Consider the following 13191-nt stretch of genomic DNA (forward strand, 5'->3'; position numbering starts at 1 on the left):
CTGTACTTCTGAGAAGAGAATAGGGACAAAACTGGTTACTCAGATTGAAATATTGCAATTTGACACCTTTAATCTTCCTATTACAACATGTACATAGATTACAAAATCTATTCTATATTCTTACAACTGCATACTGTATTGTATTTCACTGGGACACAAAGTAGCACATAACTGCGAAGTGGAAGGAAAATAACAGTGTTTTCAATGTTTTTTACAAATAGAAAAACTGAAAAGTGGAGCGTACAAGAGTATTCAGCCCTCATTACTCTGATAACCCTGAGTAAAATTCAGTGCAACAATTTGTGTTTAAAAGATATCTAATTGGTAAACAGAGTCCACCTGTGTGTAATTTAATCTCAGTGTAAATACAGCGTTTCTGTTCTGACAAAGAACTGAAAATCATTGAGATCAATGTATAGACTAGACAAGGTTAAAGCAGGGTTATGTTATAAAACAATATCCCAAAAAGAGCAGTAATCAAAGAAGCACCCAAAGCGTCCATAACTATGGAAGAGCTGCAAACATCCACAGCACAGGTGGGACAATCTCTTGACAGAACTACTGTTATATGTGTTCACCACAAATCTTGCCTTTTTGGCAAGAAGGAACTTATTGCTGAAAGAAACCCGTCAGATCTTCTATTTAGATTTTGTCCTGAGTCATGCAGAGGACAGAGCACACATATTGCAGAAGCTGCTACATTGTAAAATGGTATGTATTGCAAAAGATTAAACTTTGCACTGAACACATCATTCCATGAAACATGGTGGGGGCAGCATCGTGTTGTTTGGATAGTTTTGTCAAGCAGAGGCATACAAGTTAGTCAGAGTTAATGGAAAGATGAATGATGCATAATTCTGGAAATTCTAAAAACAAACTTGTAAAATGTTGGGGCAGATGTGTGCATTCCAGCAAGGTAACCTTAAACATACAGCCTGAGAAACAATAAAGTGGTTTAGATAAAAGCATATTTCAAGGAAATGCGTCAATGACTGAACAGGTCAGTGAAAGCCAAGACATAAATACAACTGGAATGGCGAAACGTAATAATTGCTGTCATCCAGTTTGAAAGTGTGAATGAAAATTTTAGCCCCTAGACGTGCAAATCTGGTGGAGACACACTCCTCAAAAAATTATTGATTCAAATAGGCTGAAAGAATATGCTCATCACACTGTTCAGAGTTTTACTTGAAAACCATGTATCGTTTCCCTTCTTTTTCACAATTATGCACACCTTTGTGTTGGTTTATTACATAAAATCCAGGATTAAATGCCTAAAGATTTGTGGTTGTATCAAGTGAGAGAGAAAAGTTTTCAAATGTTAATAAACAATTTTTTATGTAAATCAATTAACTCCATAGTATCTAATAAATCAAAAGGTCTTGCTTTTGATTAATTGATGATATTTTAATGGGGACACTCTTTGCTACTTTCTGCTGATTGGTTCTTCACATGAAATACTTTTTTGCCGCTCAGGGAAATGGCAAAAACAAATTTCAAAATTAAACAGTTGGTGTAAATACTTCTGGCAAGTTTCTTACCTTTAGTTGTTTTTTTTTTCTCTCTCTTTTTTAAATATCTGTGCTTTTGTTGCGATTGCACACTCTTAGGTCAAGAGGGAGACGAAAACAGGGACACACTTCAAAGCAGTGCTAAAGGATATTTAATAATAATAAAATTAATAAATTAAATGAAAGAACTGTATAATTCAAACCGTGCAAAACCAACATTAAATTGCCTAACCTGGATTGTTCAGAGACCGATTACACTTTAACCTTCATGTAAAATCATTTATGTGGTCTTACTGCCAAACTATTACTATACCCTATTTTCTTACTTCAGGTAGCCAACAACTGATATTCACAAATAAACACATGAATAAAGCCCCCTCTATGTTTTTTTTTTTTTTTTCCAATACTTGTGCCCTTATTTCCAATACTGCTCAGAGGTTTTCTCATTCTGCCATCTAGTGGTGATTTATTGGTATTGACAACGTGAAAGACCAACAAAAGACAGGACTTTAGAGAATGATAGACATCTTTCAGATTTCAGTAAATATCTTTTTTCCATTATAATGTCAGTATATATAAATTATGACTTCATTTTTGTGTTCATATTTTGATTTGATTTATGTTATTTGAAAGTATATTTTTATAAACTGCCAAATCTAAAGTGTTTGTTTGATTCTATAGCACAGTGTTGGCAAACATAAGTTAATTCAGGTGCACATATTTCTGGAAAGGATGTGTCATTTGCATTAGTATTTAAAATGCCATAGATTTTTAAATCAAAGAATATAAACCATGTTCCATTCCTTCTTAATCCTTGCAGAGTCATATCACCCAAAGATAACCAATGAAACATTCACTTCAAAGGGTAACTTAAATTACCTAATAAACTGATGTGCATGTTTTGGGGTGTTGTACAAAGCTGGAGCACACCCAGAAATAAATAAAAGAAATAAACATGCAAAATAAAAGAAATAAAAAACATATTTTCTTCAAATTTAGGAAAGCATAAAGCTTTGGCTGAAGCATTTGACCAAGTTTTGCAATCTATTTTTTAGTGGACTTAAACATTTAGCTTTTGGCTAACAGCAGAGAAACTGGTGAAGCAGGATGTATTTCAGATTTTGTTCAGTGAACTTATGCTTTTTAATGTTATTGTTGTTGGTACTATTTTTTTCAGTGCTGCATGGTGGCACAGTTGGTAGCACTGTTGCCTTGCAGCAAGAAGGTCCTGGGTTTGATTCCCAGCCCGGGGTCTTTCTGCATGGAGTTTGTATGTTCTCCCCGTGCATGTGTGGGTTTTCACCGGGTACTCCGGCTTCCTCCCACAGTCCAAAAACATGCCTGTTAGGTTAATTGGTCTCTCTAAATTACCCTTAGATGTATGAATGAGTGTGTGCATGGTTGTTCGTGTGTTGCCCTGCGATGGACTGGTGACCTGTCCAGGGTGTACCCCGCCTCTCGCCCATAGATTGCTGGAGATAGGCACCAGCTTCCCCGCAACCCACTATGCAATAAGCGGTAGAAAATGACTGACTGACTGACTATCATTTCAACCAAAGCTAAATATTTCCAGAGCTTTCAATCTGGTTGTGCTATATAACACTCTTTGAAATTCTGCAATGCAAAGGAGTTACTGGTACCTTTAGTTGGTGGTAAATGCAAAGGTGAGACGTCTTAAAGGTTTTGAAGTTCAACAAGGTTAGGGTACCTTATTAGGTAACAGCTTAACTTGGCAAAAGTTAGAAACAGAAATGAACATCTTAACCAGAGAATTTATAGACATTAGAAAAAGCACAAATAAAATGTAATGTAATGAGACAACACTTGCTGGAGCAGGAGGGAAGTGAGCTTTCAATTAAACCAGAAAAGTCAGCAACAGCCTCAGAAACTCATAAACACAACGGAGCTGTCAGTTCAATCTGGAAAACACTACTGGTAAAATATGTATTGATATTTTAAATGATTAATAGATGCAATGTGGTCCTGCTAGATTTTATCAAAAAGAAAATACAATTTGTAGTGCTAAATATTGATTAAGTTAGAGTGCGTTTGTGCTTAAAATGATAACACTGCTCTAAATATTGCAAATTACTGGAACTGATTTCTTTTGTTTTATTCAAGTCAAGTTTTTTATTTCTTAAGAATAAAGAACCAAAACAATTGTTTTAGTGGCTCGCTGATTTCTGCATAGAAACTCTATAATCAGATGGCATTGATGGAACAAACTATGTGGTTTTCTTTATTTACCGTAAATATGAAATGCTCTGTTCAGTTAAATGCATTAATTCACCTTTAAAATAAACTATATATATTATGTTACTACAACAAAATAATGCCTAAATATTGAGTAAATAGAAAGAAATATATTAAATTCATCCAATAATACATGGTCCTTAATCATAACAGCAGTTCAGCTTTTTAACAGCTTGTGGCAGAAAGCTGAGATGCTGGTTTTCTATAACCCCAATATAGGTGATTCTACCATAAAACAAGTTTTGTATAGTAAGTATTTATTAAACATGATAAGATATTTTTTTTTCGAAAGGATCATTAATTTTGGCTCTAGACAAAAATTATACAGTAGAAAAGAAGGCAAAAATCAAACAACCAAAGATCTGTGGGTCAGAGCACAAAAGTTAATAAGACGCCTGTAATACAATGCATGAACACTTCTTGTTGATATGTTACAGATAAAACACAAGCTTTATGTATTAGATTAAAAAAAACTATTTGATTAAAGTGACTCCATTAAGATGCTTTGCAGGTTTAGCAAAAAATTGGGTAGATTATATTCTTATTGTCAAAGAGCTTTTTAAATCTGCAAAATTATACTGAATAAAGCATTTCTCAGTGTCATCCTGTAGATGGCAGCATTGTAAAGAGAACCGGAAAACTTCTGGTGCTCATTTGCTTTCATCTATATCAACCTAATAGTGCAGCAGCAACCTCCATTTGATGTATTGTTAATAAATCAGGAAAAAGTCTTCTCCCTGCTTCATCTTTAGATTTAACCTGACAAACTGGGCCTCAGTTGAACTTTTGACCATCCTATAATGTGGAGTTTAAGCGATCCAATTTACACCTTTACAAGGGCTCATGCGAACGATTATTAATCTCTTAAGTGCATGTTCTTTAGCAAGGGCATGTGGTACTGCATATAGATAACAAAATGCATAGCAATACAAACTCAAGAAACTAGATGGAGACAGTAAAATTACACATTGTGATTCATAACTGCTGCATCAAGGGGTTCTTACTGTATTACAGGTATTAACCATTATGGGACTGAAGTCAGTTCAGTGAATAAAGAAACATATGAGGTTTTTCTCCTGCAGTGGAGTATAAGAAATGTTAAAGAAGAAAAATTCTGCACCACCCTAGCTGTTCTGGTGGTTTGGGGATTTTGAGTAATTCCATCACCACTCAGAGCCGAATTAGCCCGCTTCACTCAGTGGACAGAGTGCATTCGTCAGCAAACTCTGCAGTGAGATGCGACTCAATGGCAGTCAACATTTCCCCTAATGGGAAACAATTACACACTCAGTGGATTCTTCAGTGACTTCTGATGAGACTCATTCATGGAGGAAATGGCCACGTAATCATGTGTGTGTAATGGGCTAACGCTTCTGATTGCTCACTGAGTCAGGCTCATGTGGGCCTAGTCGGGGCTTCAGTTGCCTCTTTAGCTACTAGGGTGACAGGAAAATGTGAAGTGTGGAGGCTTTGAGTATAAAACATGCATAGTCAATGCAACATCACTCAAGTTAAGTTCTTTCTTTTTCATTTAAATGGGTGCACACAAGTCCCCCATAAAGAAAAATAATCTCTAATGCAAGTTATTTCTCAGAAGTGTAACAGCAAGCAAATTCCAAAAGGAAATAGGCAATTTTTAGGATTTATGTCTGTTTGGATTAGTTATATAAATATCTCTGAATTTGAATGCCATGCAGTTGCTTTATTGTTATATTGGGTGCTGTATTTGCACAGAAAACGTTAAGGATGAGTTCACTACATTAAAAACTTGGATTTACTTGGATAAAATTTTGGATCAGATGTTTGACTAAAACCTAAAGACTTGTGAAGTAATGGGAATTAACAAAGGTGTGTACCTTGTTGATTTGTGATTACCATCATCTCAAAATTAAACCTCCTTCCGCAATATTAAAGCCAGATACCAAACATATTTTGTACCAATGAGCTAAGCCTTTAATCTTGTAGAAATTGATTTTCATTGGACTAAACTAACAAACAAGATACGTTTCTTTTTCCAGCACAAACAAATCGAAATAACATGAAATGTATGCAGTTCCAAATGTGTCAAAAATGTTTGTACATGTTTATAAGTGCACTGTACATGTACACTGAACTTCTGTCTTTTGCAACTATCAACCATGCTTGCACACTGACAACACTAGTTTTGACTGCTACATTGTGTTAGGAAATTACTAGTCTGATGAAACATTCAACACAATCAGTTCAATTTAGACTATATGGGTGTAGTTTTGCTATATTGTACTACTGTGCTGTTTGACCATGTCATTTTACTTAGTTGTCACATGAAATGGGTTGCTTGTGTTATAAGACGATATTGTCTTTATGTGTAGTTCTGATTTGAGGTTTGTCCGTGTTTTTAATGCAACGAAAAGTTGCAGTTTGTTTATTAAATGGTTAATTGCTTAAAGCCCTTTCACACTCCTTTCCAATTATGTATGCAACTACTAATTGTGAATAAATAATGTTAGATTTTAATTACAGCAGATGCAAATGCAGGTACTTTTTTATCACACCCATACAAATTAACCAGGTTGAGCATTAACATGCATATCTACATGTGTATTTTGTGTCACTACATTTATTTTTGCATGATTTCCAAATCTAGACTAATTGGTCAACATTTCTATTTTATATCATTACTTTTCACCTAAAATAAAGGTGAAAAGTAATGATATATTATGATTTATAGAACTTTCACTGAGTAATAACTGATACAAAAGGCAAAATAATTGTAGATCCATCGTGTTATCTAAAAAGAAAATCAATAGTATGCCATTCTCATTATTTACAAAACACAAATAAACTGAAGTTATGAAAGAAAATACACGGTCACTTTACTGAGTCTTTCACCGTTGTGGTGTGACTAGCACAATATATTTCTATTCCAATTTTGTACAAGTAAAATATTTAAATCCATTTCTGTGTACAAGAGATTTAAAAATGTATCCAAACGTGAAAAAATAATTGCTAAAATTTGATATTGTATTCAGTGTTTTCAAAGCACAGTTGTTCAGTATTCATCTTTTGCATTTAAAAAAAGGGGAGAAAAGTGTCCAATAACAATGAGTAATCATCAAGAGAAGCACGACGGTGGAGGTGGCTGCTGATTGAATTTTTATCAGTCAACATGTCAAATGATGCATCACTGCTGTTTATCTTGTGAGACTTGACAACAGCCTACAGCGTGAAATGTCAACTGACATAATCAATAGCAATCTATGCTTCAAAAATTCTCTGTATTTCTGTTTATCCTTCTGTTTATAAAAATGACAGTCAGTCCCATATACTTCTGATCCAATGAGATTATCAATTATTACAAGTACATACCTCAAAAAGTGAAGCATATGTACTACACATGAGCTATGAGAATAAAAATAAATTAAGTTAGAATGTCACAGTTTTATTGAACTGTGTATGAAGTGATTATTGAAATTAGCCTCCCTGGAACTGCTTAAGCATTCTAGTGGTATAGAAAACTGGCTTAAACCTTCTGAGGTGTTGTCTTTTAGCCCTCATAATCAACAGAGAACTTCAGTGCTATCTATTCAACAAACGTCTAATGCTTTTTTGACAATAACAAATGCCTCTCGTTTTTTAGCAGAGGCATCTCAGAATCAGACATTTCTTCAATATTTTATTTTCTGCTTGTATTAAAAAAAAAAAAATCCTTTTTCCTCTTTTTGTATTATTTAGGTAAGATAGACAAATTCAAAAGACATGTAAGAAAACCTGCCATGCTGCAAGACCTGTCATTATACAGTCCTTTGTATAGATTTGTGAAATGGCTGCTATTCAACTAAGTTTCTTTTTATGTGTAATTTAGGTTTGACGGTTGGCTTTGAAATTTCCTTCTGAATATTCATTTTATGTTCTTGAACAATAATTGACATGAAAGTATTTTATATTATTATTATTTGGTGTTTATCTTTTCACGAGGCAGTGTATTTGTTTTGACTGTGTAAAATGTTCTACTTAAAATCTGACTTTTTAGGGGAAGATATTAATTAGTGTTTCTTATCATAATTTGCTATACTGGTGCATCTCAACAAATAGCTGGAGTCAGTGTCTCAAGAGCCGTCACACACAGATGTATCCAGGACATGGATTACAACTGTAGTATTCCTTGTGTTAAACCAGTCCTGAACTAGGGCATGGTGCGTGGCGTAGTGATAGACCACACAACATTTGTCATCTGCTGGTGTTGGTCCATTGTGTTTTCCCAAGTCTAAAGTCAGCACAGCGGTCTTCCAGGAAATGTTAGTGGACCTTATGCTTTCGTCTGCTGACCAGGTTTATGGAGATGCTAATTCCTTTTTCTAACAGGATGAACCACCTGCCCACACTGCTAAAGTTCCAATACCTGCTTTATTGACCTTGGTACCACTGTGATTGGCAAGCCAACTTTTCTGACCTATACGGCAAAAATCTTCTATGGGGTATTGTTAAGAGGAGGATGACAGACGTCAAACTCAACATCGAAGACAAGGCGAAGTCGGCTATTAAATCAAGCTGGGCTCCCTAACACTTCAGTAGAGCTGCAGTTTGATCACCTCCATTCAATGCCGCATTGATGCAGTAATTCATGCAAATGGTCCCCAACCAATGTTGAGTGCATGTACAGTATGTGGACATAATTAGTAGGCCAATATTTGTGTATTAAAAATTATTTTCTTATTGGTCTTATGTAATATAAAAAATTTTAGAAATTAAGAATGCTGTATATTTCCTTTTCGTAATTACCCCTTTATACAAAAAAATCTACGCATAACGGAGTTAAGAAGAAAAGATAAGCCAATAAAGAGCCCGTGTCTGACTTGCATCAGCATGGCAATTCTATCCTATGTTTTATTTATTTTATTTTTTTCTACAACATGTAGCTGGGACAGTTTATCACACTGAAGGTTTATCTAAGTGTGCGGGAGAAGCATTATGCTGCAGGGAGAGATTGCCTTTACTTGCACGGCTTCACCGGAGCAAAACAATGTGCTGCATGATAAAAAATTGCTTCATAATGCTCATATTGTGTGTCTGGCATCATTATGAGGCACAATAGCCTCTGGAGGGCCTGGCTTTTATTGGTGTGCTTCTTGCTGCAGCAAAGTCTCATCCATTAAACAAATCAGGGGGTTATGTATTAGATTAGCTGTACAGCGGGCGCTGGGGAATGACGAGAACAACACATGAAACCGCTGTCTTATTCCTTCTTATAATCCCTGGAATAAAACACCTAATTGACAGCATTAGGTTGACACTGTCAGAGGGTAGCTCTTAAAGTGTAATGTATAATGAAAATACACAGTGTTTGTAAATTGCATTTTTGGTATTAAAAATGATAAATGGCAGCCATTTGGGGCATATTTAGAGTGAAGCCTCTTCTCATAGCACACTGCCAGATCTAATTTTTCTATATTTCTTAATACATTTGTGGTGTCAGTGATATTAAAAGCTCGTTTCTGCTAAGAAATATTTAATATAAGATAGGAAATCAATGTCAAACAGACCGATAGGAAGCACGTTGGTGGCAGGTTGGATAGCCCACCTCCCTGCTCCCCACCCACTGTGACACTAGCTGGTCCTGTGACCTGTGCGGTAAGATCTGGACTGCCCCCCACTGGTTAGGGGTCAATACTGCAGAAAAGGTTGAAGAAGTGCCCCTCACAGTTCAGTGCACTATTCATATTGCAGCCAGCAGCAGAGCATTTCGACTTTCCTCAATGTGAAAACTGAATCTGACTGCAACCTACTTTGCAAAAGTGTCAAGTTAACTTTCATTGGCAAAAGTTATAGAAACAGCAGCAAAAGAGGCAATGAGGGTAAGTAGGAGACTTGTAAAAATAAAATTTTAAAGCACTCGGTGATTATTGGTAAGAAGTTACCCCATGACAGTTGGGAAAGAAATGTTTACTCCATTATGCGAATTAGTGCATAGATTAGAGTGAATAATGAAAATGATATGATAAATCAAATAAATATAAATATAATTTTTTTGTCACTTTGTAGGAGCTCCAAGCTTTGTTTGAATTTACAGTCTACAGTATTCAGCAATGAAAGAGTCTTGCATATTTTCTGTGTGACTGGACTGGATTTATTATATGTTACTGTATGTAAGTTAGATTTTTTTTTCTTTTTGTAAAGTACCTTGAGACAAGTTTTACTGAGAATCAGTGCAATAAAAAACAGGAATTTAAGTAGATGTTTTAAATATGATATGAATATATCATATCTGGGGCTTTTAAGGATTTATTGAACTGTTCTATTCACATTGTGGGTTAAAGATAAAACACAACGATTTTTAAAAAACAAGAATTGGATGCAGGAGTTCAAATTTATTGTGGATTTTTTCTAATCCACACAAAGTGAAAATACACATGCAGGGTTAAATATTTATGTATTTACGGCACACACCAAATTTCCGTTAAATGTTCCTTAGAAAGCTGTACCTCATTAAATTGTTTGGCTTCCTACCAAAGACTTGTTTTTCAAGCAAAGTCTACACATTTTCAATAAGGTTTAGGTCAGGTGCTATTAAGAGGGGTTAATGCAAATCTTCTCAAGCTAGTTTTGATGTTTATTTGGGATTATTGTCCTTTTGGAACACCCGGTTGTGTTCAAGTTTCAACCATAAAAGGAAACTGTCACCCACAGATGAAAGATTTGTTGGGATGTTCAGTGTTGACCCAGGAACCACCAAGGCCCAAGTTGAGCATGAAATGGAAATTGCTAGAGGACCAATGTCTGTGTCACAGAATCATAGACAGAGAGGATTCAAACAAGGTCACCTTCAAGCTTGACTTTTGAGGCTGCCCACATGAACAAATGAGATTTCTGGAAAAATATTTTATGGCCAATAGAGACAAAAATTGGGCATTTTGGACACAATGACAAGTAGAATCTTTATAAGAGTCAAGATAAGGTATTAAGGTAAACCTGGGAAAAGTGTACCAAGCATTGTGGTGGAACCATTATGCTGCGAGGCTTATTTGCCATTTGTCATAAAAATTTGAACTGCACCTTAAATTATCAGTTAGCGGGTTCTCTGTGAATATGTACACTCATCAGCCACTTTATTAGGTACACCTTGCTAGTACCGGATTGGACCCCCTTTTGCCTTGAGAACTGCCTTAATCCTTCGTGACATAGATTCAACAAGGTACTGGAAACATTCCTCAGAGAGTCTGGTCCATATTGACATGATAGCATCACACAGATGATTCGTGCTTTATGACATGGTGCATTATCCTGCTGGAAGTAACCATCAGAAGATGGGTACACTGTGGTTCTAAAGGGATGGACATCGTCAGCAACAATACTCAGGCAAGCTGTGGCGTTAATATGATGCTCAATTGGTACTAAGGGGCCCAAAGTGTGCCAAGAAAATATCCCCCACATCATTACACCACCACCACCAGCCTGAACCATTGATACAAGGTAGGATGGATCCATGGTTTCATGTTGTTGACGCCAAATTCTGACCCTACCATCCGAATATCGCAGCAGAAATCGAGACTCATCAGACCAGGCAACGTTTTTCCAATCTTCTATTGTCAAATTTTGGTAAGCCTGCGCAAATTGTAGCCTCAGTTTCCTGTTCTTAGCTGACAGAAGTGGCACCTGGTGTGGTCTTCTGCTGCTGTAGCCCATCCGCCTCAAGGTTCGACGTGTTGTGCATTCAGAGATGTTCTTCTGCATGCCTTGGTTGTAACAAGTGGTTATTTGAGTTACTGTTGCCTTTCTATCAGCTCGAACCAGTCTGGCCATTCTCCTCTGGCCTCTGGCATCAACAAGGCATTTGCGCCCACAGAACTGCCGCTCACTGGATATTTTCTCTTTTTCGGACCCAACTCTGTAAACCCTAGAGATGGTAGTGCATGAAAATCCCAGTAGATCAGCAGTTTCTGAAATACTCAGACCAGCCCGTCTGGCACCAACAACCATGCCATGCCAAGTGGCCGGTGAGTGTACGTGTAATGCTGATTAGAAACAAATTCAACCATTAGCTTCTTACAATTCAAGTTTCTGAGCTCAATCATTGTTTTCTTTTTCTACAATTGCGCAAGAGTTGTGTGTTGTGTAATCATGCACCCTGGAAAAAGATTGCTAAAGTACACGGAAATTGTGCACTCATTTCTTTTCTCAGGCACTTAAAAAAAAAAAAAAACATGAAATTTAACAACTTTGCACAAAAAAGCTCAGTTTAACTAAAATTGTATGAATTGATCTAACAAATATGAATAATTACAAAATATTTTTTGAAGTTAGCTTAGTTTTTTTAGTCTGGAGCCTTAAAAAAAAATTACTTTGAGACTTTTAAGGTTCACCTTAGATCTTTACATCCTTTTGAATGGGTCACACAAACTTGGATTGGAAACTGGAGGAGGAGAATGGTAGGGGTAATCACAAATCGGCCCAGATGTGTCGGCATATTTTAACTCCAGGAGGCATTTAACCTGCTCCCAAAGAGCAAAAAATAAGCACCAGCTGGTGAAAGCAATAACCTTTTGTCTCTTTATTTTGCTTACTCTTAGATATCGCTCAGTCACCACAAAGTCACTACTTTTTATGTTGAACAAATAGCACAGCAAGTACAATAGTATCTCTGTCTGAACTTTGTCTAAAAGTCTTATAAACTCTGTGAGAAAAATTATCCAATATATGAAAAACAAATCCAGGATTAGTTGTAATTATGAAAGAATAAATTATTTGTCAATTAAAGTAATTGTAATAAATTGTACATTAATTAAATATCGGTTAATTTGGTAAACCCTGAATGTGAAACCATCTTTTAATTTACTAGAATGATTACATGGTTGCAACTTTGAATGTGAAAACATTCAACATCATAGTATTTGGCTACAGTAAAATATTGTTCACATTTTGGATCTATCACTTGTCTAAAGAAAGTATTTAAAAAACAAGTAGTCCATTGAATATTGTTTAACATAACATGTTTCTCAAGTTGGCCAAGTCTGAATCTGACTGGTGGTTCAGACCCTCCTGAGAACTCCATTCCGGTAAGCACCTGCTGCGGCAAAGCAAACTGAGCGTAGGGGCTCAGTAACATAAACCCTCAAAATTCATCAAGAAAGCAGGTCTGACCAAGATGACAGGTCATAGCAACCTTAAGATTCTGTTGTACCTCTTGTTGTTGGTGGCATCACGCCCTATGCTCTCTGTTTATTTATGTGTGAAGCCGTAGATTCCAGTTTCCCTTCATCCACATTGGACATGTGTCGAGGATCAAATATCTTCCCTTAAGAGTTATCTATTGCACTTCTTTTCCGTTCTATTGTGCCGACTCTAGTGCTAGAAGTTCACTGGCCTACGTGTTTTCAGGGTCTTTGAATTCATTTTCCCTTTTTTTCCCCTTTAGACCCTATACAAGGTTAGGCTTTCTTTATAATAAATT

This window comes from Girardinichthys multiradiatus, chromosome 7 (assembly GCF_021462225.1).
Source record: "Girardinichthys multiradiatus isolate DD_20200921_A chromosome 7, DD_fGirMul_XY1, whole genome shotgun sequence".
NCBI lineage: Eukaryota > Metazoa > Chordata > Actinopteri > Cyprinodontiformes > Goodeidae > Girardinichthys > Girardinichthys multiradiatus.